Source organism: Elgaria multicarinata, chromosome 2, assembly GCF_023053635.1.
Source record: "Elgaria multicarinata webbii isolate HBS135686 ecotype San Diego chromosome 2, rElgMul1.1.pri, whole genome shotgun sequence".
Lineage (NCBI taxonomy): Eukaryota > Metazoa > Chordata > Lepidosauria > Squamata > Anguidae > Elgaria > Elgaria multicarinata.
In genome coordinates this window covers 123,781,041-123,806,986 of record NC_086172.1, presented here as the reverse complement: position 1 = coordinate 123,806,986, position 25,946 = coordinate 123,781,041, and the positions used below count along the sequence as shown (strand labels likewise).

The 25,946-nt window shown below is 40.8% G+C and overlaps 1 protein-coding gene across 1 annotated transcript in view; it reads right to left on the bottom strand.

Annotated features, from left to right (window-relative positions):
* Positions 1-19,456, bottom strand: part of PALS1 (protein associated with LIN7 1, MAGUK p55 family member) — a 75,810-nt gene extending 56,354 nt beyond the window's left edge. Inside the window, exon 1 of the mRNA XM_063117565.1 lies at positions 19,307-19,456. The gene's annotated coding sequence lies outside the window, so the exon portion shown is untranslated. The remainder of the gene's footprint in view (positions 1-19,306) is intronic.
* Between the last annotated feature and the right edge of the window lie 6,490 nt (positions 19,457-25,946).

Genomic DNA, 25,946 nt, shown 5'->3' with positions numbered 1-25,946 from the left:
TGACTCTCATCAGCCTGTGCTCAGCTGGGGTTGGAGGAGCCTTGTGAACCCCTTCACCACTGTCCGACACTTTTAAAGGGGCTTCAGCTGGGTCTTGCCTCCACTCTAATTCTCTATTTCATTCCTGCCTTAAACCCTATCATATTTATTTACTTATAATGGGTATTTATATACATGGATCGTGGGTTGAAATGCCTGTTCAGCCTCTATAAGTATAACAATGGGGATGCTCAGGAGCAATCGTATCCACCGCCCTGGTCATTTCTCCATTCCAGAGATGACAAAATTGCCTGCTGAGGCAACAGGAAAATCCCCAAGAGCCATCAGGAAACCATTCAGATCCATCAGCCTCCTGGGGTGGACCATCTTAATCAGTCCTCCACCCCTGAAGAGGTTCTGAGTGCCAGCAAGTCTAAATACCACCAGGTAGCGACAACAGAACTGTAGAAAGTTCCTCCACTATCAGATCATTGTCACTCCATCCAGCACAGAAAACAAGGTCCAAAGTGTGCCCAGCAGCATGGGTGGGGCCATATACTACTTGGGACAGCCCCATGGTTGTCATGGCAGACATGAAGTCCTGAGCCTCTCCTGACAGGGCAGCCTCAGCATTTATGTTGAAATCCCCCAGCGCAACAAGTAGAGGGGACTCCAACACCAACCCTGAGACTACTCTGGCTAGCTCGGGAAGCGAGACTGTTGAGCAGCGGGGTGGACGGTACACCAACAGAATCCCTATTCTGTCCTTACACACATTCAAACCTCGCAGACTGTGGGACAAGGCACCTGGTCAGGGGGATAGAATCCCAATAGACCAAGGCTACTCCACCTCCCTGCCCCCCCAGGCCTTGCCTGCAGCTGGACAGAGAACCATGGTGGGCAGAGCTGAGAGAGTTTAACTCCCCCAGCTTCGTCCAATCAGGTCTCTGTGATATAGGCCAGGTCAGCATGCTCATCCAGGATCAGGTCCTGGATAGTATATATGATGATTCAAAGCCTATTAGCAGGTATTTAATTTGTAAATCCCGTCCAACAACCATCTTTATTACTCAAATGCTCAGAAAATTTGAAGTAATTGTCCATCAGTTAAGATTACACTTTTAATCCAAATTTGCCTCCAAAGAAATCAACTATATATGGTGACATCCTTTCCCCAAAACTATTTAATATTTACATGAAACTGCTGGGAGAGATCATCCGGAGGCATGGGGCGGGGTGCTATCAGTATGCTGATGACACCCAAATATACTTCTCTATGCCTTTGACATTATTATTATTATTATTATTATTATTATTATTATTGGTAATACCTGCAACTACTTAAGAGCCGTTATTCTCACTGCAGTTGGGCATTGCAAAACTATATCTTCTCTTCAGGTTGAAACCTTGCCATGTAAGCAAGGATGTAAGCTTATGTGGCAGGGTGTTGGGGTTTTATTCTTTTACTATGTACACTATGTACATTGATGGTGCTATATAAATAAATAAATAATGGCCACATGCTCTGTCATACTTGTCACTACTGCTTCCTGCATTTTTTACCTGTCTGAGGAAAAATCCAAGAGATTAGGGTTTCATCATTCAATGTCCTAGCGACTGAAAAACTGAGAAAGAGGTGCTTCCTCACCTATATAATGGGCAGTTCACCCAAAATGCCACAGCTTGTAGTGGCTTACTTAAACCTTTGCATATCCCCACCCCCAGCTGGGTTCACACAACACAACAATCCACAGTCAGGCTTGACTGTTCAGGATGGTGCCCATGGATGCCACAGCTTAAAAAAGCCATGATGAGGCATGGTGTGTCATGTAGCCTAGTCATAGACCCATTTTGCATGATCACCGCAGCCCACTACGGCTTATTTAAGCCATGATAGATTGCAGTGTGTGCCAGCAGCCATTTTGAATATTCAAACTACAATGGACAGTTGTCGTGGCTTAGCGTGATGTCTGAACCTAGAGAGGATAAGTTGTTGACATGGGGTTGTCAGTGAGAAACAGCTTTGTTATCTTGCCTTTCCACTTCAGAGAATATTTACTATTGCTAAATGTCTTAAATTAAATGTTTTAATTAAAAATATTGACACATAGCCTCCCTCAGAATAGCCAAAATAAAGGGTTGAATCCAAGTAATTCCCTCTGCTAACTGAACGCTTCCAACCATGAAACAGGGAGAGGTGCAATTCCCACCCACCCCCGTATCCCCTCATATCTGTAAAATTCATAAGGATTTCTATCCACCAAAATCAAGTTCAATTAGATAAACTGTAGATTTTGTAATTTTCTGTTGGGCTGCAAAATTTAATCATTAATACAGTGGTTCTCAACCTTCCTAATGCCGCGACCCTTTAATACAGTTCCTCATGTTGTGGTGACCCCCAACCATAAAATTATTTTCGTTCTTCTCTACACGATCCATTGTCATGGGATGGTTTGCTAATGAAAATAATACATAACAATAGCTTTAATAATACAAAAGATCATACATGACATAGTTCAGTCAATACAGTTTCCTAAGACCATCGGAAATATGTGTTTTCCAATGGTCTTAGGCGACCCCTGTGAAAGGGTAATTCGACCCCCAAAGGGGTCCCGACCCACAGGTTGAGAACCGCTGCATTAATATGTTCTAATACTGAATTTCTTACGAACGCTATGCTTAAATCAATGTAGCTGCTAGAGTTCTCAAAAAATACAAATAGGTAGCATTTACCTAAAAATGGCCAATCTTACAAAGTAAACATGATAAAGCTTTTAATATCTCCTGAATTCTGTATCAGTTTGAGAATTTAGACTAATTACACCAAAATAGATGTCCCTGATTTTTTACATTTCAAAAACATGAATTCAATAAGCAACATTCTAGGGATCATTTTGTATAATATTCTCAGAATTAATTGATGTGATGTTAGATTTGAGAGAAGATTGCTTGTGCTTACCCTTCTTCATCAAAAATAAATAAATTATAGGCTTCGAAATATTTTTATTAAAAGCCTAGGAAATAATTGTCAGAGATATTGGGTTGGATACAACTTTTGCCAGTAGAATAGAAACTGCTGGCAAAAGAGACTTCCCCTCCAAAGGTTTAGAAAACCCTCCTGAACAGATTTGGGGTCATGGGGGGAATGCAGGGAGTGGGGGAGGATGGAGACATTGGATTTAAGCCAATGAGCTGAGGCAATCCCACTATTTAACTAATGGCCTCCCTTCTGTTAGCAGCCCTGAAACATATTACAGCAAAAAGAAATATTTTACAAATCAAAACGATTGCAGATTTGCACTGTGTGAGTATAGCAAGTCATGAAAAACAGAAGTAGTCACCTCTGTTTAATATATTACACAAGAACTGTTGCTGAGCATTATGTTGTAGATTAGGTTAATGTTCATCTGAACTTGATCACTAGATGATCTTGACAACCAAGCCTCAGTTTGCTATCTGTAAAATAGAAATGATGGCTTATTTCACAAAGCTATTTTGAGAATGAATGAAACTTGGATTACTTTTCATTACAAGGGACTAATATAGCCAAAAGAGGAACAAAGAACAATTTGTAACCTGGGACATTACTGAATATTTTTTGATTTTGCAAGAAAGGGATTTTTCGGTCATCAGATATCAACTACACCCACTTCAGGTAGGAGTGGTGTTTGTTAGTCATTACTAGTCGTCATCATTTTAGTTTCATTCTATTTGTTTTACATTTACAAGAACTTTCAGAGAGCAATCACATTAATCACAACTGTTTGTCTCATAGTACATCAGATTTTTCAGTACACTAAATACTGATGTAGACATGAAACAGAATTATGTAAGATCTGGTTACAATATGGGCATCTACTTAAATTTGCTAAGTTTAATATTGGAGTTTTAGTACCACCATGTTTTTCAACTGCATGTGGAATGCTAGTTTCGACTTACCTATCAGAATGATACAGATGTGTCATTTTTGAACACGCCTACGTTTCACTGAAATTCTAATAAGAATTATATCCTGTGAGTTTTTAGGAATGCTGCTTTATCAGTTTGCCATCTGAACAACACAACCAGAATTTCAGAAGCTTGGTTTGGATACTTGAATAAGCCACCGTTGGAGAGGTGATATGTTGACTGGATTCAGATGACTTAACGCACACCATCATAGGTTATTAACCCATGATGAGCTGTGGCATCCATAGGCACCAGGCTGCATATGCAACTCCTGCTCGAGGGTTGTCACGTTGTCCGAACTTGGTGAGCGTGGGTTATGTGAGGGTTAAACAAGCCTCACATAAGTCTAAAACAGACCACGTTATGTGAGGATTGTTTAGCCCTCACATAACCCACACTTGCTGGGTTTGCCTGACATGACAACGCCCGAGTTGGACTTGTATATTCAAAATGGCGGCTGCACACAACTCACACGCACTGCAGCCTCAATGTGGGTTAAATAACCCACAGTGGGTTGTCATGTCATGTGAACAGTCCCATCAAGTCTTTTGTGATACTGGTCGAATATGGATGTCACTTTAAGCCATGATGATGATGATGATGTAATAATATTTTATTTTTACCCACCTCTCCCTCTGGATCGAGGTGGGGAACAACATTAAATACAAAAATACCATAAAATGCATAAAACTGATTAAAAAGCATGTAAAACTGATAAAATATTAAAGTAACAATGATGGCTTAATAATCTACAGGCATTGAAAATAAGCTGCTGGCATCCCCCACACGATTCCATAAATAAGCTTCTGTGCGTATCTTATTAAACTACTGTGCGTAATCTGACTCATCCCATCAGCCCTTGTCCTGCTGCAGACCTTCCACCCCAGCAGTGGCACTGTTTTACCCATTGACAACATTGCAGCAGCCTGTTGTAACCTTACACAATATCCCAATGAGAGGGGAGAAGTGTGATGGCTCTATAGCACTAGAAGTTTGCAGGATCGGGACAAAACTTCATACACAACCATCCCTAGTCACAAGGCACACAATGCACCATCAGACCTCTGCACGATCACATACAAAGGAACGAAAACGCTGGGAGCACCAAAAAGCGGGATGGCGCAGATAAACCTTTTGAAGTTTACAGGAACGTGACAAAATCTCACACACCTGACGCACCCCCAAAACCTCTGTAACCCTCTTTTTTGGTCATTCGCTAAAGCCCTATAGGACTAAAACACAATTGCACATTTTCCACACAGACACTGCTGGCATAGATGATTTTAGGTGCTCTGAATTGCGCATTTCCTGCCATAGACACTACTGAAATAGCCCATACGAGCTGTTTCCATTACACAGAGAACACGCATGAAGAATAGACCAGAGGAAGTGATCTGAACCATTCTTGCCATGCAACACTATAAGCAAGCAAATTAACCCATGGTGCCCAGCAGATGTCACAACAATGCACAATGAATTAAACAACCCACTCTGCAGACCATGGGTTATAGTAGCTCCAATTACCTGTTTCCCTGGGATTGCAAAAGCAAGGGGAAAGAATGCTCAGGCCCCATCCAATGGCCAAATGAACAAGAAACACCGACACCAACACCAGACAGGGAAGATCTGCTTGGCCTGAACTGGATATAAATGTCCACTTGCAGCTTAGTTCTGACTTTGAAGAATTGATCTCTCTCCTCTACCTTTTCACTCCGCTCCCTTTTTATATCTTTTGTTGATCTGAGATGCTTTAGAAATGACAACTATTTGGAAAGCCAGAGAAAAATACAGTAAATAAAATAAAAATATATCAAGGTACCAGTATGACTTTTTAATGCATGAAAAGGCCCAACTTCAAGACAATGTCTGATGGACAAGTGCAGGTCCCCTCCTAAATGGTTGGGAGAAATCTGTCATTCAGGTTAAAACAAATGCGAACATTCCACCAACTGAGATCCATCTTGCATTTTGAGAGAGCCCTCAGAGCCACATAAACTACACCCAATACTAATAAAAAAAAGCCATGACATAAACTAAACTATAAACTCTTCGGTTCTAACAAGGCAAATCAGACATACGAGTCCTAAAACCACTGCCATATCCTCTAGCAAAACACAAATTTCTGAAATATCAATTTTGATTCAATGTCAGAAGAAGGAAGCAGATATATCAGGATGTATTGATAGATCTCTAAACACTTTGCTGTCATCAGGGGTCTGCAGGTTTTGGCAGGCCTCGGTAGCCAAACAAAAATTGTGGTTGCCAACTTGCTGCTCCTGCCCCACAGTGTAGCAGTGGTCAGGGAAGCCCACGCACCATCGTATAGGAAAGGCATGGAGCGAGTCAGCTTTAGCTGAAACTGCATAGAAGTGTCTGATACATTCTGTCAGCAGCAGCAGCCAGAATCCACTTGCACTATCCTTTCCAGCAAGAAAGCCTAGTGCAGAGGGCCACCTCCATGAAGAGGTAGAAGACAGCAAGAAGGTTTTTGGAAGCTGAGCCAAGTTCTGGAGCAGGTTCATATGGAGGCAATTCCTGAGATGCCCCATCTCTTGGCAATTTAGAGCTTTAAAGGCCAAAGTCAACATACTGGTGTCCAATGAAGCTAATACAGAGCTCGCATAATATGATCTGACTGTTGGCACAAAATATATCGAGCCATAGTCTTGTGGGCTATGTGTCCAGACTATCTTCAATGACAGCCCCACAAAGTTTACTATATCTAATTCAATTCGGAGCTGACTGGGGCATGAATGACCATGGCCAGGGCTCATTTGTCCTGGAAAGTACATAGTTGGTGCAGACATAATCCAAACTGCATATCTGTTGCTTCAGGAGGCATGCAACCCAATCCAAAACAGGTCTTCCAAGATCATCAGAATCAACAATCAACAGATTCCCCCATCTTACCTTGATGAAGTTTCAGGTTTTTTCACCTTCATCCATTCAAAAATGGCCTCCAAACACTGGTTCATAATTGTCACTACCACCCCAGGATTAGTTTATAGACAATGAGGCAGAGCTGAATGTCTTCCACATACACTGGATGACATCTCCCAGCCCATGACCTCACCCATCAGTTTCATGAAGGTATTAAAGAGCATGTCAGACAAAATGGAACACAACCACAGAAGCAAAGTCTATGGAGTAGAGCGTGCAGCAGTCCCATAGCACCACCCCTTGGTACCAGCTCTTGAGAAAGGATCTAGAGCTACTGCAAAACAATGACCCCCAAGCCCATCCAAACAAGGCAACCCAGAACAAAGCCATCAAAAGCTAATGGGAGATCCAGAAGAATCAACAAAGTTGCACTCTTCCTACCTATCTCCTAGTGCAGATCATCCACTAGGTGATCAAACCCAAGTTCAACACCTGGGCTGAAAACCAGATTGGAACAGAGCCAAATGATTGGCTAACCACCTCATACACAAGTTCCTTAACTAAAAATGCAGGGTAAAAATACTACTGTCAAGTGGATTCAGAGCTGATTGGAAAACAAGAAGTGTTCATCATTGGTTCCTCAGCAAACTGAAGGGAAGCTTTGAGTAGGTCTCTGTACTTTATACAATACTTTTCAACATCATTATCAATGACTTCATGGAGGGAATAGAAAACACCTAAAAAGACAGGAATAAAATTCAAATGATCTTGATACAATGGGAAATTGGGCTTAAACTAACAAAATGAAATTGGGCTTAAATTAACAAAAAGAAAGAAATGTAGGGTTCTGCATTCAGGCAAAAATGCAGAATGCACAGGTATAGGATGGGAGGGGTGGATATGTAGTTTGATAATAATACACATGAAAAGGATCTTGGGATTGCAGTCAATCACAAGCTGAATATGAGAGAGCAGCATGATGCAGCTGTAAAAAGGCTATATTAATTAGAACCATAGTATCCAATCACATGTAGTAATCATTCCAGCTTATTCTGCACTACTCAGACCTCATCAGAAGTATTGGCTCCAGTTGTGGGCACCACATAATGAAAAGGAAAGAGACAAATTGGAACATGTTTAGAGAAGGGTAACAGATGGTCAGAGGTATGGAAAACAAGCTCTATGAGGAAAGACTGAAGGTAGTGGATATGATTAAGCCTAGAGAAGAGAAGGCTGAAGGGGGACATGATAGCACTCTTCTAATACGTGAAGGCCTGTCACATAGAAGAGGGTGAAGACTTGTTCTCTGCTGCTCCAGAGGTCATGACTAGATCTAACACGTTTAAGTAGAATTCTGTTGAAAAGCAGGAATAACTTCTTGACAGTAAGAAATTTGACAATGTAATCAGTTACCTAGAAAAGGGTGTGTGTGTCCCTTGCTGAAGGTCTTCAAGCAGATGTAAGACAGCTATCTCTAGTGGGTGATCTAGATTTCATGGATCAAACGAAAGGGTGGAATACAAGGCCCCTCCATCTCCATGACTCTAAGAGACAGGACAACAGTTGTTTAAAGTAGAAGGGTTAAGTGAAGGCTTCTTCTCAAAATGTCCTACTACTGTTTTGTTAAGAGGAAGTAGGACCTCATTTTCTCGCAAATTGGAATTTATAATCTCCTTGTCTTGCAGCACTAATTAACCTGGATGGACATGGGCTCAGGAGATAAATAGGCCTCACCTCCAAGAATATTGTCCACATATTCAGATTGCACAAGCAGAAAGGTATCCATAAAAGGGCACCTAAATGGAGGCCTAGATCAGATTCTGTTCTAACAATGGCATCTATGTCAGAGTGGATGAGAGCAATTTTGATTTGGTTTGAATATAATGTATGTGCACTTTATCTGTTTAAAAACTACGGACCTGGCCTCAGTTAATCATATGCTGGTTAAATTCAGACTTAGACTTTATATTTAAAACAATTCAAAACCACTTGAGAAATTGTTTTTATTAGAGTACTTGTAAATATTTTTAAATATAAAAGCATACACTTCCCCTCAATGTTCACATGTTGTGTCAAACATTCTGTTGATATTCCAAGGCACCATTTAGAAATCATGCTAGGCAAAAATCCTGGGTATATTCTTTATCCCCTTTTGCTATTGCCTCAGTATAGACGTTGCAACTCGTCTCCAATATCTCAAACACTGGGGTGTCTCTTAAGACTGGGCCATGTAGTCACCAGAGAATAGGGATGGACTGTGCTATGCCACGACACTCGCTATAAAAATTTCACACTGGAATCTGAAAATATTGCAGGAAATGCTTTCATGGTTCCATACAGCTAGGTAAAGAAGGTGGCTTGATTCCTCATTAAGTTTGCAGTACTGATAAGTCAATTGGGTCAGGTCCATTTGATATTTAAAATGTTGGATACATGGGTTTATGTTCTTTAATTACATAGACCCAAGCCCTTACTATTCCTTACATATTTATGAACTCTTGCTTTATAAAATACATTTTACTGTGTCATCTGGTGAGGAATAGGAGGTGAAATCTGGATCAGATTTTTCCTAACACACACATTTCAAATTGGAATGACAATTGCCTTCCAGTTCAACCAGAGTCTCTTGTCGGCTTTTTGTAAATTCTTCTACACCTCAAGTCCCCAAAGGCTAGACTTTTCAAGAATGTCATCTGCTGAAAACTGATGGGAGATCTCCTTTCACAAGGTAGGGACAGTATGCTTTGTGGGTGCATAGAAGAATGTATGTCTTGTGGGTGCTCAACCCCTGTGGAATCTCAGCATGACAGAAGAATCACAAGATAAACTTCAACAATAAACCAGAGTCCAGTGAAGCTGTCATGTACATCAACAAGTGGTTACACTGATGAGCAGGCAGTAATAAAAGACTTGTGAATAATGTACAAATAAGCTTACTAGCCTTCAAAAACTTTTATTAGCACAGAACTTGAAGATTCATGGTAGTTTACATAAAAGCACTATATTTTTAAAATAAAATATAAAACTATATTTATGAATAATGAACAACTAAAATTCAAAACAAGAAATTCAGCAGTCAGCAAAATTAAGCAGGACAGCACCTTCATCAACTACAAAAGTAAGGTAGAACAAATGGACTTTGCAGCTCTCACTAAAGACCAGAAGACAAAGGAGCCAGTTCTGACTTCCATTCTGGAAAAGCTCTGTTCCTTGCTGTTGACATTTTCAAAAGTAATAAGGTTAAATGCAGTAGGGCCACATTAGAGAATCTTAATTAACATAGGGATCATACATGACAAGGAAATCTAAGATACATTAATTCCAGGATATGATGGGCTTTAAAGGTAAAAGCAAAAACAAAACAAAAACAGCTGGAATTATTTAAGTATTTCATTTAGTCTGCATTTATGTGAACTGACCCAATTTGCACTTCTGGGACTAATATTTTTTTTCTTTTATTTTGAATATTGGGACTAATATGTAGATTGCAATGCAAGCATACTTCAATTTCTGCACTCCTCTAAATTTTATAATACAGTTCTCTGCTCAAAAATATATAAAAATGTGTATAAAATTTACATTATGGGTAAAACACAAAAAAAGCATTTCAACAATTTTATATGTATTTTTTAAAAATATTATGTAATTATATTGCATTTTTAAAGTTTAAAACTTTGTAAACTGACCAAAGAGGTTTCACTGGTGGGTGATAGAAATGGTGCAGAAATGGGATGCAATCGATTCATGAATAAACACATGTGAAATTGTCATGGAATAAAAATAGAATGACCCCCCACCCCCGGCCTACTATCAGCACATTGAATTGCACCTAAAGTTAACAGATGAGAAGCTTTACACTGGTAAACTTTTTTCTTCTCAGACATTTGGCCAACTGCAATAATGAACTTGAACTGGTAAATGGACACGAGACTGGAGAATAGCAAACATATAGTTTATATCAATACAATAGACAAGTTATAACATATGAGAAAATAGACTTCCATTTTTATAGGTATGATAAAGTTTTGAAGTATTTTACATCATATGTTTAAACCAAGGATACACAGGCAAAGTACTTTTACTGTATGCATATCTAGAATTAGGGGGCAGGGAGAACCACCTGGTAAGCTACAAATCCAATTTTGATTCCTAAGAATTTAAGCTATATATTTTTAATCCATATATAATCTCTCATGACAGGTGTAAAATATTATCTTCAGTTCAACTATTTTCCATGATGGCTTACAGTGGTTCTCAACCATTTTTGCTCCATTCCCCCCTTTCACCATTGTTCAGAATATAATTCCCCCCTTTCCAAGATAGTCTAACTCAAAAGGTGCATTCCAAATAATATGCATATAATATTGAAAATCTTTTATTTTTTTCTATATTAGTCCCATTTAAAGGGACAACGCAAACCATGGCCCCTTTTACATTCTCAGCTCCCATGCTTTGTGTTGCCCCTTTAAATGGGAAGCTTGAAACTTCCAGGATTGTGAGGGAGGGAGGGAAAAGAGAGCAAAGGCCTGGCTTTTACAGATGACATGACACTTTTCTGGGATGTTTTTAATAACATGTTAGGAAGACATAATCTACAGGACATCATACTTTGCTGAATAGTGGTCCCAATTCCCCCCCTGGAACCCTAAAATTCCCCCCTGGAAATTCTCCCCTGGTTGAGAACCCATGGATGACAACTGTGAACTCTTTTTCCCACTCAAGGTGGCTTATTTTTCCCAAATAAGCCACTCTGAGAACATCGCAGTAAGGGTAACTTATCTATGGTGGACTAGCATGTCATCTGTCACACCAACATCAGTTACAGAGCACTCAGCAAGAACAGCAAAAAACACAGCCACCACTCTGCTCCTCTTAGGCGATCTCTGTTCCCGAAATCTGTCTAGCAACATATTGCACTGCTGTCGGTAGTCCAACCCCTTCGCCACCTGACTCCTCCCATCCTACAGGGATGCGCTCTGCAAAGTTATTTTTACTCGCACATCTGTCTAATCGGTGGAGCGTCCTTGAGCAAACTTGCTTTCCTGCCATACTCAGCTGTATCTCCCACTACAAATCAGCTCCACCACTCCTGCACACTTAATCTGTGGTTAATTCCTTATTTTTCCATGGAAAAGCAAACTTGTACAATTATCCAGTAGTGCATCTTCTGCCTCACCATAACAAGACCTGTTTATTAAATTTCATCCCATTCATGCAAACCCTATTTTAGTGCAATGTTCCCACTATGTAAACATTCCTCCTTTACAGTCAGGCCATCACTTCCCAACACAGCAAATGCTTCTTCCCCTTCCTACATTCCACAAGACTGAACCTCTCCCACCAACTATTCACTGCCACTGTCAGCTCCCAAGCTAGCCATCCAATGCCCCCCAAGAACTGATGCCAAATAATGCCTTGGTAGATTCAAAACAGTATTAAGCAAGCCAAAAAAGCTGCTTTGTATACCAATAAAAAGTTTCTGTTTACTCTCTGTTGTTGGTTTGTTGCTGGTGAAGGGGGAGCTGTCAAAGTTTTGGAAAGTGGGGTGGGAGGTAATGAATAATGACTGAGAAGAAAAGGAAAGCAAACAGGGCAGTGTGTAGGGACTGACACAGGACTGAGAACAGGGGGAACCTGCGAAGGCAGAAGATGATGCCCCTAGTGCAAAGCACCAATCTGAGACAAAGAGGCAGTGCAAGGGATGGTGGAGTATGCCTGATCAGGCAGGAGGACTGCAGGGGGAGGAGGGGCGAAGGGGAAAAATAAACTACACTGTGTAGCTTATTTGTCATATAGCCTATTGTGCTCTAACTGACAATTTTCAAAATAAGCCTCTGTGCACAGCTCATAAGTGACCAGGTTCACGTGTGAATAGGCTCTCAGTCTCCTCCAAGACAACCCCCCATCCCAGTTTCTGTTAAGTGACTGTGATGTCACAGAATGTTCACAAACATTCTAAATTTTCAAAGTTAGGCTGCTGAAGAAAGCTGGTAACTAACATCTAAGGTAAGCGGTAAAAAGAACAGCCATAAATCCAAGAAGAAAGAGCAGCTGGGGTAAACTTTCGTCTCTACCCTGGACTCAATTAGTAGACACTACTATCTATAAGGACTTTCCCAATCTGTAATAGGGGATTAAAATGATACTAATTAAGAATTATTGAGAAAGTATGCTGTAAACACTCAAAATGCTACCAAGGCCATACAAAATTGTGGACCCCTGGTTTTTAAATTGTATGAAATAGAGATACTGGCTTGCATTCAACTGTGTCCATACACTAGAACTGGAATGTTGGAATGGATTCCCCTTCCCCTCTGCAGCCCCCCCAAATTTGCGTCAGAGCGGCGGGACACCCTCTGGAGCAAATTTGGAGGCAGCATGGGAGGGGAGTTCAAGAATATGCATTAAATGAACAATCACAGTGGTTCAATAAGCAAAGCAACCTATTGCTCCATTTTAATTTGGGAATCTTTTTCTTGAGAGATTTCTCTAAGTGCTCCAAGCCTTTACTAATAACTGACAGAGACTACATGGCTTTGAGAGAAAGATCATCAAGCCATGCTTTTAATAGCACCATTTCAGAATTCAAGAGTAGGGCACAAACACTTTACTAATGGGATACAACTTGCGGCAGTGTCCAACCAATCCCAAATGGGGGATACATTGAAGGTTGGATTGCAAATAAGCCAGTGGGTATTTGCAACTAAGTTTCTATCAGAATAACTATTGAAGCATTAGCAGTGAATGATATACCATTTTTAAATGAAGCAAAATGGATTTCTGTCATTACCTGCAAGTTGGCCAGAGATAGAGATGCTTTTGAGGAATAGCTCTCTTTAACAAGGCAAGAAGACTCAACCCACATCTACCCTCCTGAAGTGGCAATGCTGCATATTTCAATGTGAGGCAGAGTATACATGTTCTGTTCCAGCTCCTTACTTCTCATTCTATACCCAATCCCATAATTTTACTGACACACTGAATCTCTAACCTTACTCACTGGTTCCCCTCTATTCAGCACTGGTTAGACCTCATCTTGAATACTGCATCCAGTTCTGGCACCACACTTCAAGAAGGATGCAGACAAAAGGAGGGGGTTCAGAGGAGGGCAAAGAGGCGACTGGAAACAAAGCCCTATAAGGAGAGACTGGAAGACTGAGAGGAGACATGATAGCACTCTTCAAGTACTTGAAAGGTTGTCACACAGAAGGAGGCCAGGATTGCTTTTTGATCATCCCAGAGTGCAGGACACAGAATAATGGGCTCAAGTTACAGGAAGCCAGATTCCGGCTGGAGTTCAGGAAAAGCTTCCTTACTGTAAGAGCAGTATGGCAATGGAACCAATCACCTGGGGAGGTCGTGGGCTCTCCCACACTAGAGGCATTCAAGACGCAGCCGGACAGCCATCTGTCAGGTATGCTTTAAAGTGGATTGGGCTCGATGGCCTTATAGGCCCCTTTTGACTCTACTATTCCATGATTCTATGTCATAAAGATTGGTTTCAGACTGCTACTTTCAATGAGAATACCTCACTACTCTACTGCTGCCTATGGATACTTACCAGATAAGTAATGGGAGTTACAACTAGAGAAGGACATATCAGTATATTTCCAGTGTCAGTTTCACTTCAATTATTTATAAATCTATTTTATCCTGTTTCCATGATAATCTACACAGTGACTGGGTTCAGACAACATGATAACCAAAAGTGGTTTAAATAGTTGACGGTTAGTTATTTAACCCACTGTGGGTTATTGTGTTGTGTGGAGGAAATTTTTTAACAAACGGTTAGCTATTTGGCTGAAATAACCAAAGAAAATAACCAACGATGCACAGAGTTGGTTATTGTGTTGTGTGGAGGGCACCATTGGTAATTTCCTCAGCCACCATTGGTTATTTCGTAAGCCATAAAGTTGCAAGGCAAGAGTGGTCTAAGCAGTAGCTGCCGCTCTAGTCCAGAAGGCGGGATACATTTTCAGCAGCAATGGCCAAGGGCTGAAGGGGAGGGGGGAAACAACAACTGGGCCATAGCTTTGTGGGCTATGTGTCCAGACTCAACTCAACGGTTGAGATTTTAAGACGGTCTCCCCACACAATATATTCTAACTCCATTGCTGTGTGACTGTGAGCTACCGTGCAATGTTTGATTGACAGTTCCTCTGCCCTCTTTCCTCCCCCAGTCATCTTGATTGTATCCCATCAGCCATTGCAGCAAAAAACAACAACACCCCAATCTCAGTGGCTGTCCTAGAGCGGCACTTGCTCCTTTCACCGCACTTGCCAGGGAACTCTGTAGCCAGTGGGAAAAGTCAACTCAATACAACAGAAAGCTCCATGGAGCCCTCCATGCAACACAACGGCTGTGCCGCAACTGTCCTTTGCACAGCGTGGATATTCAGTGTGGGGTATTTTCCAAAAAACTCCACTGTGAGGTGAAGTTTTTCCACCAGACAATACGTTTCTCAATAGTGGTGTGAAAACTCCACTGTGAAGTTCTAAAACCACTGTTGAGAAACATGTTGTTTGAACTGAGTCTATATCCGCAATAACCAGCAGAGGTCTTAAGTTCACTTATTACTTTATCTAAAACTGTTAAGTTAAATCTATGTATAGTGAGTGATTATTAAGCATGTTAAAACTTGGAGTTCAGGATGAAGTTTATTTCTTTATTATCATCTCTGCATCCTTATTTATCTACAGGTTATTCTTGCTCTCAAAGCATTTCTGAACCATACAATTTTACATCCAGGGCTTACTTGCAGGAAGAATTAACAAATCAAATTGTTTGGAGAAGGTTAATTGAAAATAAAAAGAGAAGACATTTTCAAGACTTCCTAACTGTGCAAAAGAAAAATAAGGTTTTAAAAATGGAAGAGCATCTTTCTTCTACTTGGCACCACTTTTGACGGCTAGAACTAAGATGGAAGATAGGTTTTAACATATAGTATTTTAATCTTTTATAAATACTGTAACACAGTAGCCATCAGGAGAGAAACTGAAAAAATAAAGACATGAGCTCCAGATTGACTTGTCACTAGGTGATGCCCTTCTAAGCTTTAAATGACTGGATAGAATAGGTTGTTTCAATGGTAAAAGCAGATCCTTAATACTACTAGCTCAAGAATGACTTATCGACCACCCAGCAGGAGAAAAAAGCCTAGCTGATCAGCTCTTAGCTCATTAACTCTAAAAGTCTCCCTTAATACTACTGTTAATGAAGGGACCAAATTTAGAATTCATCTTCTTGCCTGAACAAGATGAAAAAGTTCCTTACCCACAGTGGGAAAAGATTAAAAACAAATCCAGTTCTTTCCCCCCAGAATTACCAGTTAGTTTCTTCCAAAGCTGATAAATAGTGCAGGTTGATGATTCTGTGATGGTGAACATAAACCCTTAATTTACCATTAGAACTAACTGTGCCGACACCACCCTATTCAGAAACACAAAGCAAACCAGCTATATTGCATTTTTATATATTTTTAAATGTATCAATTGCCTTTCCAAACATCATTACTCAAGCTGTCTAAACATTAAAACCACAATATAAATATACCAATAAATCCACCTGTCTGAAGCACAAACAAATTATGATCATGATCCATCCCAACTTAAGCACAGATTTCAATGGGCCTATTCAGATAATACACTAAGCCATGGTTAGGCCGCTAACCCTTTTTCAGCAAATGGTTAGTGAGAGTATTTAAACAGTGGTTATGTAGCCACCATGGTTAAAAGTGGATCACACGACACGCTAAACCATACTGGCCCCATTCAGAAGACACCTTAAACCACACCTCTAACTACAGTGAATAAGACTTTTTACCTTATTCACCATGGTTACAGCCATGGTTTAAGATGTCTTCTGAACGGAGCCAATGTTTAGCTCAAAATATTTAACCACTGTGTCATCTGAACAGGTCAATGAGAGAGATTAAAGCATGCCCTTAAGGGCACAATCCTATGCATGTTTAGATAGAAAAAGACATACAACTCTGCGCATCCCTCCAACCAGCAATGCTCACCCACTGAAATCAATGCAGCTTAAAAGTGTTTAACATAACAAGATTGTGTTATCATATTCTATGCATGTCTACTCAGAATCAAATTTAATTATTTCAATGAGACATTCGTAGCCTAAATGACATTACCTAGGCAAGGAATGTATTTGTTACTAGTGACACAATTATTCTGCTGGAAGTGTTTCTTCCTATGCAGCCTATGGCTATAATACTAGATATACTTTCTTGTGAGTAAGCCACATTAAAATCAGTGGAACTTAGTTCCATAGCCGTAACCACAAGATCAGACTGCATGAGAAATTTTCATTTAGTTTCTCATGCACAAGTATGCCTAGGATTGTAAATAAATTAACTGTGCTGCTCATTTTGCTGCTCCTTGATTTTTTTAAAATTGTAGTTGGAAGTGTTTTTAACGCTGTGTTTCAATGTTATGTTTTTAATATTGTGAACCGCTGAGAGATTTTATTATATTCAGTGGTATAAAAAATATCACAAATAAATAAATAAATATTAGAACATGATTAAAATCCAGTATTGCCTACATTCTTGATTATTCCATACAAGTCAATGTAATAATGTACACTGATGTTTTCAGGTCACCTGCTAAAGTAAGATCACTTTTAAGAGCTTGAAGATGTTAACAAACTCTTGCCAAATTAGTAAACCTAACTATCAAATCCTTAACTATCAAGTTTATTCCAACAGTTTTTAATATAGAAAATAGGCAATATTTTTGGTTTCCCCCCTGTAAGTCAAACTACAGAAATTAATCAAGGTAATTTATTCTTACAGATCAGCTTCCGGAAGAAAACATCTGATGACACTGCACATTACTTAAGAATATCCTATAGTGTCTAAATGTCTTTTGAATCTTTTTTTAATTAAATGAAAGTGATCTCTTATAACCCTCATCTTCATCAGATGGAGACAGCTACCTCTGCAGAACAATAAGTAAAATAGCTGAACCTCAGTGACTACTAGAAATAACCATGACTACCAAGTCCATCCAAAACTTGTGGACACCGATGTGTTCCTTTTGTAATGAGATCCAGCTACTGAATTCAACTGGGAATTTTAAAATTTGCCAACATATGGTATGATCTCAAATTGGCTGTCAATACACCGCCACAGGAGTGGTGAAGAGAACAGGATTTTAAGTCAGAATAGGAAAACATGAAATGCTAACCTTTCCCCTTTGTATGCTAACCTTTTCCCTTCTCTAGTACTTCAATGTTTTCAGAAATGTTGGCTGAAAACCAACAAAAAATACACCTGTCATTCACCTTGTTGAGCAAAAGCAAACTGTAAGGCCATGAATGTACAACAGTTACCGTTCTCATTTTTCCACATTGTAGCTGGATTTTCTGCACTTGCATTTGTTAAGTATAAAGAAGACAGTTTCAACTTTTGTCTGTATTGACAAATAAATTGAGGATGGGGGGGAAGCACATGCCTTGATGCTTTTACAAAATTACATCATCAGGATACATTCAGAGGATCAAAGTAAATTTCTTTTGAGGTTTCTCTACAAAACATTTTTTAAAATATGCTTTCTTGGTCAGGGCTTCTGAATGGTACCACAGTATTTACCCATAGCAATTAATCCCCAAAGGATACATTTGGTGCTATATGCACAGTATGCTGCTGAAACACCAATGTAATCCTTCCTGCAATAGCCCAGTATGCCGGTAGAGACTAATGGGTTTACAAGGCCAATTCCCCAAACATGGGACTTCCAGTACGTTGCAAAAAGGGGGGCAGGATTAAGCGCAGGACACACTGAAATAGACGTATGTGTGAGCCAACAATGGAAATAGCTACATCGAAAGAACCGAAGAGACAGCAATGGCAAATAGGGCTCATTGAACTAACTTGAAGTTCCCTTGGTACCAGACAAACAGGGAAGCAGCTCAAAACGCGGGTCACACAAACAAATGCAAGCACCGCAGGATGAATATACCAGAGCATCAACATAAACCATTTGCAACCAACCATACGGAGAAAAAGTGACAGTCAACAGGACTGTCACTTCGGTCCCCCTCAGGCACGTACACACGTACAGAGGGAGAGAGAGGTGAAGAGAACACAAACAGGCAGGAAAGGAAAGCACGGGGGAGAGGCGGGGTTGGGGGAAGAGTTCTCGGGAGGCAACCAGCCAGACACAGAGACAAAAGTTCACACAGACACACACGGAAAGGAAGGAGGGGAGGGGAGGAAGGAGTGGAAGATAGATATAGATATGAACAGCACCTCCGTCTCTCTCTAACTAGATACCCCAAGAAAGGGAACTCGATCTCGATCTCCACAGGACTCCCCACATACAAGACCGGTGGCGATAGCAGCTCGGGAGGCGGCGATCTGGGCGAGTAACTCGGGGACAGCGCGGGCCCCCAGGGAGGGGCGCTCCCCCTCTCTCCCCGCCCTCTCTCGGGGTACCTGTTGAACGGCTTCGGCACTGAGGAAAAGAAAGGGCGTCTCACCTTCGCCTTCCACATGACAACAACAGCGGACGGGGCTCAGCCTCCGCCGTGAAGGGCCGGCGGCGAGAAGGCGCGCCCGGCAACAGTCCACTTCTTCAGGCCCTTCGAAATAACCGAGGCAGGCGGCGAGACAGAATCCTCCCAATTCGCCCCGCGCGCAGCCGCCAGGGAGGAAGAGACAGAACCAAGCGCCACAACTTCGGCGACCGCCGCCGCCAACCCCGCCTCCTGTGCCAGATCCCAGGAACGAAACCGCCTTCCCACCGCCCCACCCCCACCGCGCGCGCATGCGCACAGGCGTCGCCCTCTCGCGTTCCTCGACCAATCCTCAAGTCCCTCCTCGCAAGACGAGGAGGCGTGGCTGGGAACGTGCGCCTGCCCCTCCGCGGCTAAGCTTTCTGTAGACGTCACGGCCATCAAGCGCGAGCTCTCCTCCGCCTCCTCTCACCTCTCGCGCTCTCTCCCTTTCCTGAGTTTCTCTAACCGTCGTTTGCCAAATCGGGCAAAAAGGCTTCTCTCATGCGGTGAGGGAAAGGATGGTGGTGAGAAGCGTGTGTGGAGGCTGTGGTGGAGCTATCGCTCGCCCTGCTGAGGCTTTCTGTGCCTTTAACAGCTGCATTATAGGTAGAAATGAAGCAGCAGTCGTTTCTCATTCCTGCATTTCCATGGTGATAATCACCGCGCCAGCTGAGTTTCCCCTCATACTTTTTTTTAAGTGAGTGTGCCGTTCAAGAGATAGAATGTTTTGGTGATTAATAGCCAGTCTTTAAATTAATTAATTAAAACATTTGCAAATGCCAAAACCTAAATAGGTGCTTTAAAGGAACTGTAAGAACTTTTAGTTTGATAAACAAACGGTCTCACTCATTTTTAGAAGGACAAGCCATCTTTTATATTTTCTTTTCATAATATCCTTGTTTATAGCCATAAAAAGAGCATGTGCCAACAATTCACTATCCAGCTGATAAACTTTGCCCTCCTCACTTCTCTGTCTTGCTCTCATACATACCTTTACCCTATTTCCTTTTTAGTCCAACATGAGAGCCCAAGTGAGCTAAACTCATAAAAACTTTCATGGAGGGGAGGCGCCAAGCTCCTATTTATTTAATGTAATAATTTCCTTCTAGCTGTTGCCACTTAATTTTTTTTAAATAATGAATTGTTAGTGCCTGTAATGTGTTTTTGTGTATGAAACAATCTTCTAAATAAGGGAGGTCAAAAAGATTACCACTATCAGACAGACTTTTATTTTGGTTGCTAAAATCCTTTGAAGCTTCCCTGAGGTTCCTAAGTATTTTTACTAGGAAGTCTTGTTGAACTAAATGGGACTTACTTCTAAGTAGTCATGTGCAGGATTGTGTTGCATGTCTGTTTGCAGTTCTCTCCAGACTTAATGGAACTTACATCAAAGTAAGGCAAGCAAACATAGGATTGGGCTGCACAGCTTCAATGCTGCACACAGGCTTCTTCAATGATTGAACTCAGTGGCTCTAAGTAGCCTAAAACTATGTTCTTTAAGTCAGAATTAAACTAGATTTCGTATATTCCTACTTAACATTTCTTCAAAAACTGAGCCACAATCAAAATACATCTCCTAAAAGTGGAATGTCCAACTGTAAAAATTCAGAAGTAATATAATATCAACTCTATTTCTTTCTTGTAGCAAGGCAAGAGAAACAAAGAAACCTGGAATTACAATGTTTTAACTACAGAAATTTTGTTGAAATAATACAATGAAAACTGGTATGTTGCAAACCTGTCACTTAAATATACACTGAACTTATTCTGAAGTACACTACAGAGATGTATAGGAAGTAAATCATGGTGCACTGGAGAGCCGCTGACCAATATCTTATGGGCCATCTAATGCCTCCAGGGTGGTGAAATTCTTTGCAATGAACATCAGACTAAATAGACCCTCATCTAATACAGCAAGACATTTCTTATGTTGTTAAGCAAGGCTACATATTAATCAGGATCAGTTCTAACAGGTAAGTTATGTCTTAATTGTTAAGAGATGCCAAGGATGCTGATCTGCTTTGTACATTTAATGCACATTGGTGAACTAAGGATTTTAGTTTTAAAAAAAGTGTAGTAGTAAATCATGCAAAGCTGAAGTTTGTTATTATTTATTTAAATCATTTTTTTACGCTGCCCTTCAGCCAATAAAGTTAGAATGGGCAACTTGTATCTTTTCAAATGTTTTGCCCTACAACTCCCATCAGCCCTAGTCAGCAAAGTTAACGAGGGCTCATGAAACTTATAGGCCCAAACATTGGAGGGCCATAAGTTGACCACCCCTGCAGTAAAGGCTCTAGGAGCAGTTTACAAAGATCAATCATAAGACAGGCCCTCTCCTCAGGCTTACAATTTAAAAGACACACAAGAAAATGGGATTGGGAAGGAGGAAGAAAAAAAACAAGCAAACTTGGGCACTAGTTCTTATCTACAACTTTCTTATAAGAATTAGCTGGAATGGAAACAGCTCAAGTAGAGGAGGCACCAAAAATTGCTGGTGATGGAATTGCCCTCCTTCCCATCTCTCCATTCTTTAGCTTGATGGAATGGCTGCTGCTGGGTGCCAGTTGACAGATGGAGGAACATGATGGAGCTGGTTTCTAGCAGAGGTGATAATGGCTATGCTTTCCATCTGTCCTTTTGCAGCCTGATGGAATGGCCATCAGCTGTTGGAATCAAATTATCTAAAAATGAAATAAATAGGTAGTGTAATGATTACTCCAGTTTTGCTGAAGGCCTCGCCCATGAAGGCTCATTCAACTGACACCACTAGCAGTAATTCCAGCAGGCTGTATCAAGGGAAATGAGAGGGGTAAGCAGGGCTATCCCACCAGCTGTGCTGAAACATTTAATTTCCCCCCTTCCCTCCCTATTCCTTTTTACTTGTGTATCATATATTTTAGATTGTAAGCTTGTGAGCAGGGGGTGTCTCCCTTTATTGGTTATTGGTAAGCCACCCAGGAGCCTTTTTGGCTGAGGTGTGGGATACAAAATTCTAAATAAATAAAACTTCTAAAGTAAGAACCTATTTCATACAACCAGAAAATAGCAGAGAAATCCAAGGTTCATAATTTGTTGTTACTTTTCTTTGTGTATTTTTAATTAAAATAAATACTGTGATCTTTGGATACTAATCTGTGTTGAATTGCGTTGCTGAAGAGTATCTAGAAAGATCACACAAGATATGTATTTTATATTAGAGCCATTTCTTATGTAAGGGTGGGATAAAAAGGTATCCTCCTGTACTAAAAATAAAAAGCACATCTAAGGGGGAAATGTGTATATATATATATTTAGTAAGTATCCAATATGTAATCCAAACTAGTTTATATATACACACACATTTTACAAAAGAATTAAGGTTGGAGTGTTTTTAAAACATTGACAAGTGATTTAAAATTATTGCTCATTTAGAGTCCATGAAGAATTTCTTTTAAATTGTAGTATGATGCTGTGGGAGTCAAAGGTCACAACCCAAAGAAACAATATGCAAATAGAACAGACCCTGGATTGGGGGACCCTCCAGAGCAGATTTGGAGGGGAGATTATGCAGAAGGCCCATTTTACAAATGGTGTCCTGCTGGTGAATATGGATCCAACACATTGAGCTCAGCTGAAGACAGCTTGCTGCTGCATTTCCCATTATCCAAGAAGCAAATCACTTTTTAAAAGCAGCTTAATTATTTGGCAATGGATATAGTTTTAGTATCACTATTTAAACAAAACTCCAGTTACATATATGATTGTTCTGTTCATACATATTGAACATAAGAACATTTCTAAATTATTTTTATTTATTTATTTGTTTATCATACTTATACCAAATGCTCCATCTACTCCAGCCTTCTTGTTCACACAATGCCTAGGCAGTTGCCTGCAGGAAACCCAGAAGTAGGACATGTGTGAAATAGCATCCTCCTGTTCATGTTTCCCAGCAATTGGTTTCCCCGCATTGATGTACTGCCTCTGATACTGGAGGCAGCATATAGCTATTAGGACTAGAGACCATTGATAGCCTCATCCTCTGTGAATTTGTCTAATCCTTTAAACCTTGTAAAGCAGCTCATAAACTAAAGCTCAGAAATAGACTCATCCCAAGTTTGAGAGTTCAGATTAGCATTTAGTTTAAAATGCACACAAAAAGGACTCAGTCCTTGCATACCACAACCCTTCCTAAATTAGATACCCAGTGTCAGCCTCTTGCACCCTCAGAGAAGCTTGAACCACATCCCTTCCCAAATCATCTGTTGTCCCCTCCGATGACTGTTGTCCTCTCTCCTAGATAAAAAACCATCCATTGACTATTATGTTGTTGTTTATTCGTTCAGTCGCTTCCGACTCTTCGTGACTTCATGGACCAGCCCACGCCAGAGCTTTCTGTTGGCTGTTGCTCCCCCTAGCTCCCCCAAGGTCAAGTCTGTCACCTCCAGAATATCATCCATTCATCTTGCCCTTGGTCAGCCCCTCTTCCTTTTGCCTTCCATTTTCCCTAGCATCAGCATCTTCTCCAGGGTATTCTGTCTTCTCATTATGTGGCCAAAGTACTTCAGTTTTGCCTTTAATACCATTCCCTCAAGTGAGCAGTCTGGCTTTGTTTCCTGGAGTATGGACTGGTTTGATCTTCTTGCTGTCCAAGGCACTCTCAGAATTTTCCTCCAACACCACAGTTCAACAGCATCTATCTTCCTTCGCTTAGCTTTCCTTATGGTCCAGCTCTCGCAGCCATAGGTTATTACGGGGAATACCATTGCTTTAACTATGTATACCTTTGTTGTCAGTGTGGTGTCTCTGCTCTTAACTATTTTATCAAGATTTGTCATTGCTCTCCTCCCAGGAAGTAAACGTCTTCTGATTTCCTGTCTGCAGTCAGCGTCTGCAGTAATCTTTGCGCCCAGAAATATGAAGTCTGTCACTGCCTCCACATTTTCTCCCTCTATTTGCCAGTTATCAATCAAGCTGGTTGCCATAATCTTGGTTTTTTTGGAGGTTTAAGTGCAACCCAGTTTTTGCACTTTCTTCTTTCACCTTCGTCATAAGCCTTCATCATAAGGCTCCTCAGCTATTATCCTTATCCCTAAATAGAAATTCTCCGTACCCAGAAGGCTCAGATGCTCTACATTTCCACTCACTGAAAACTAGTGCCAACCAGTAGTTCAGCCACAGGCTCCCTTGCTTTAATTATATTGGCTACAGCAGCAGTTGGGTCAATTAGCTAGAGCTATATAAGGATGCAGGCTTGTGAAGAAGCCAGCTCTCTGAGGGCGAGGAGCCCCAATGGTAAAGTGCCTCAACCTCAGTGAAAATGTGTTAGCATACAAGCAAGTTAAGCACCTCTTCAAGTTTAGCAACAGGAAAAGGAGGCTAGGGCATTCAACTCTTCCCTCCCTTCTCATAGTAACTGTAAATAAATATAAACAAATAACTATAAATACATTTCCCACTTTCTCCTAGCAAACAACTTAGTTTTTCAGGTAAACAAGCCCAATACTAGCGATGATGATATGAATGTAGAAAGCCAGCAGGGGTGTGGGGGCTATGCAGTGTATTGCACTGAGTGCCATATTATGGCTCAATGTTTATAATTTGTTCAGTTTTGTTAGGCACTGGGGGCATTTTTGGGATAAGCCACACCTATACAAGAGGTTTGGGCTCCACTTGAACCAGACTGCTGGTGCTAAACATAAAAGAGGTGGGAGAGCAGCTTTTAAACTGAACCCTTGGGGAAAGCAGACAGCAACTGGGAAGCATACAAATCATCTCTAGGGGATGAAGATGAAAATGTTTCCAATTGTCCAAATTAGAAGCGGAAAAATAGGCCATAAGCATATGGTGAAACACGATAGCCAGTCAAAGAGGCTTAAGTGCCATAGCAGAAGATGTACACACCAGAGACATCTGGGGAGGGACACTGTGTATAGGTTTTCTATAAAAATGCAAGCCAAAAGGCGAGAGCTGGAGTGCCTGGTCTTAAAGGAAGGCCCTAGTTATAGTGGACATTACCGAAACCTGGTGGGAATGGAGAAAACCAGGGGGAGCTCTGTGTATCAAAGAGGGCATAGTGTTAAGCAGGCTAGAAAACCTAATAGGGCAGATTCCTTCACAGAAGCACTACGACTGACAATACTGGGCTCCAAAACTAATTTAGTATTAGAAACATGCTATTGTCCCCAAGACCAGAATACTCAGGGTAATCTTCAGATGAAAAATGAAATCAGGGACACTTCCAAATGAAGAATAATGGATGACTTCAATTACCCCACATTGACTGGATAAATGCAAGTGTGGGGAGGGAACGAGAAGGGTTACAGAATAACTGTGGACGTGGTTTGTGTATTATAAAATATTTTTTTAAAAAAATCAAGAAAATAAAATAATGGGACTTCCGGGCCGCACCTCTGCTCCCACACCCAAGGTCTCACAGTGCTTCTAGCCCTGCTCCTGACATCCACATTAGAGCAATTGTTCAGGGTTCAGAAAGCAGGAAATGCTTATGCCTGTAGGCTTACCTTTGCTAATGTTCACATCTAGTCCATTGATGTCAAAGACAGAACCAATAGTGCCACAAAACTTTGAGGCACAGCCTTGATTTACATGTGTCTTTCTTTCATGCTATGCATGTGCA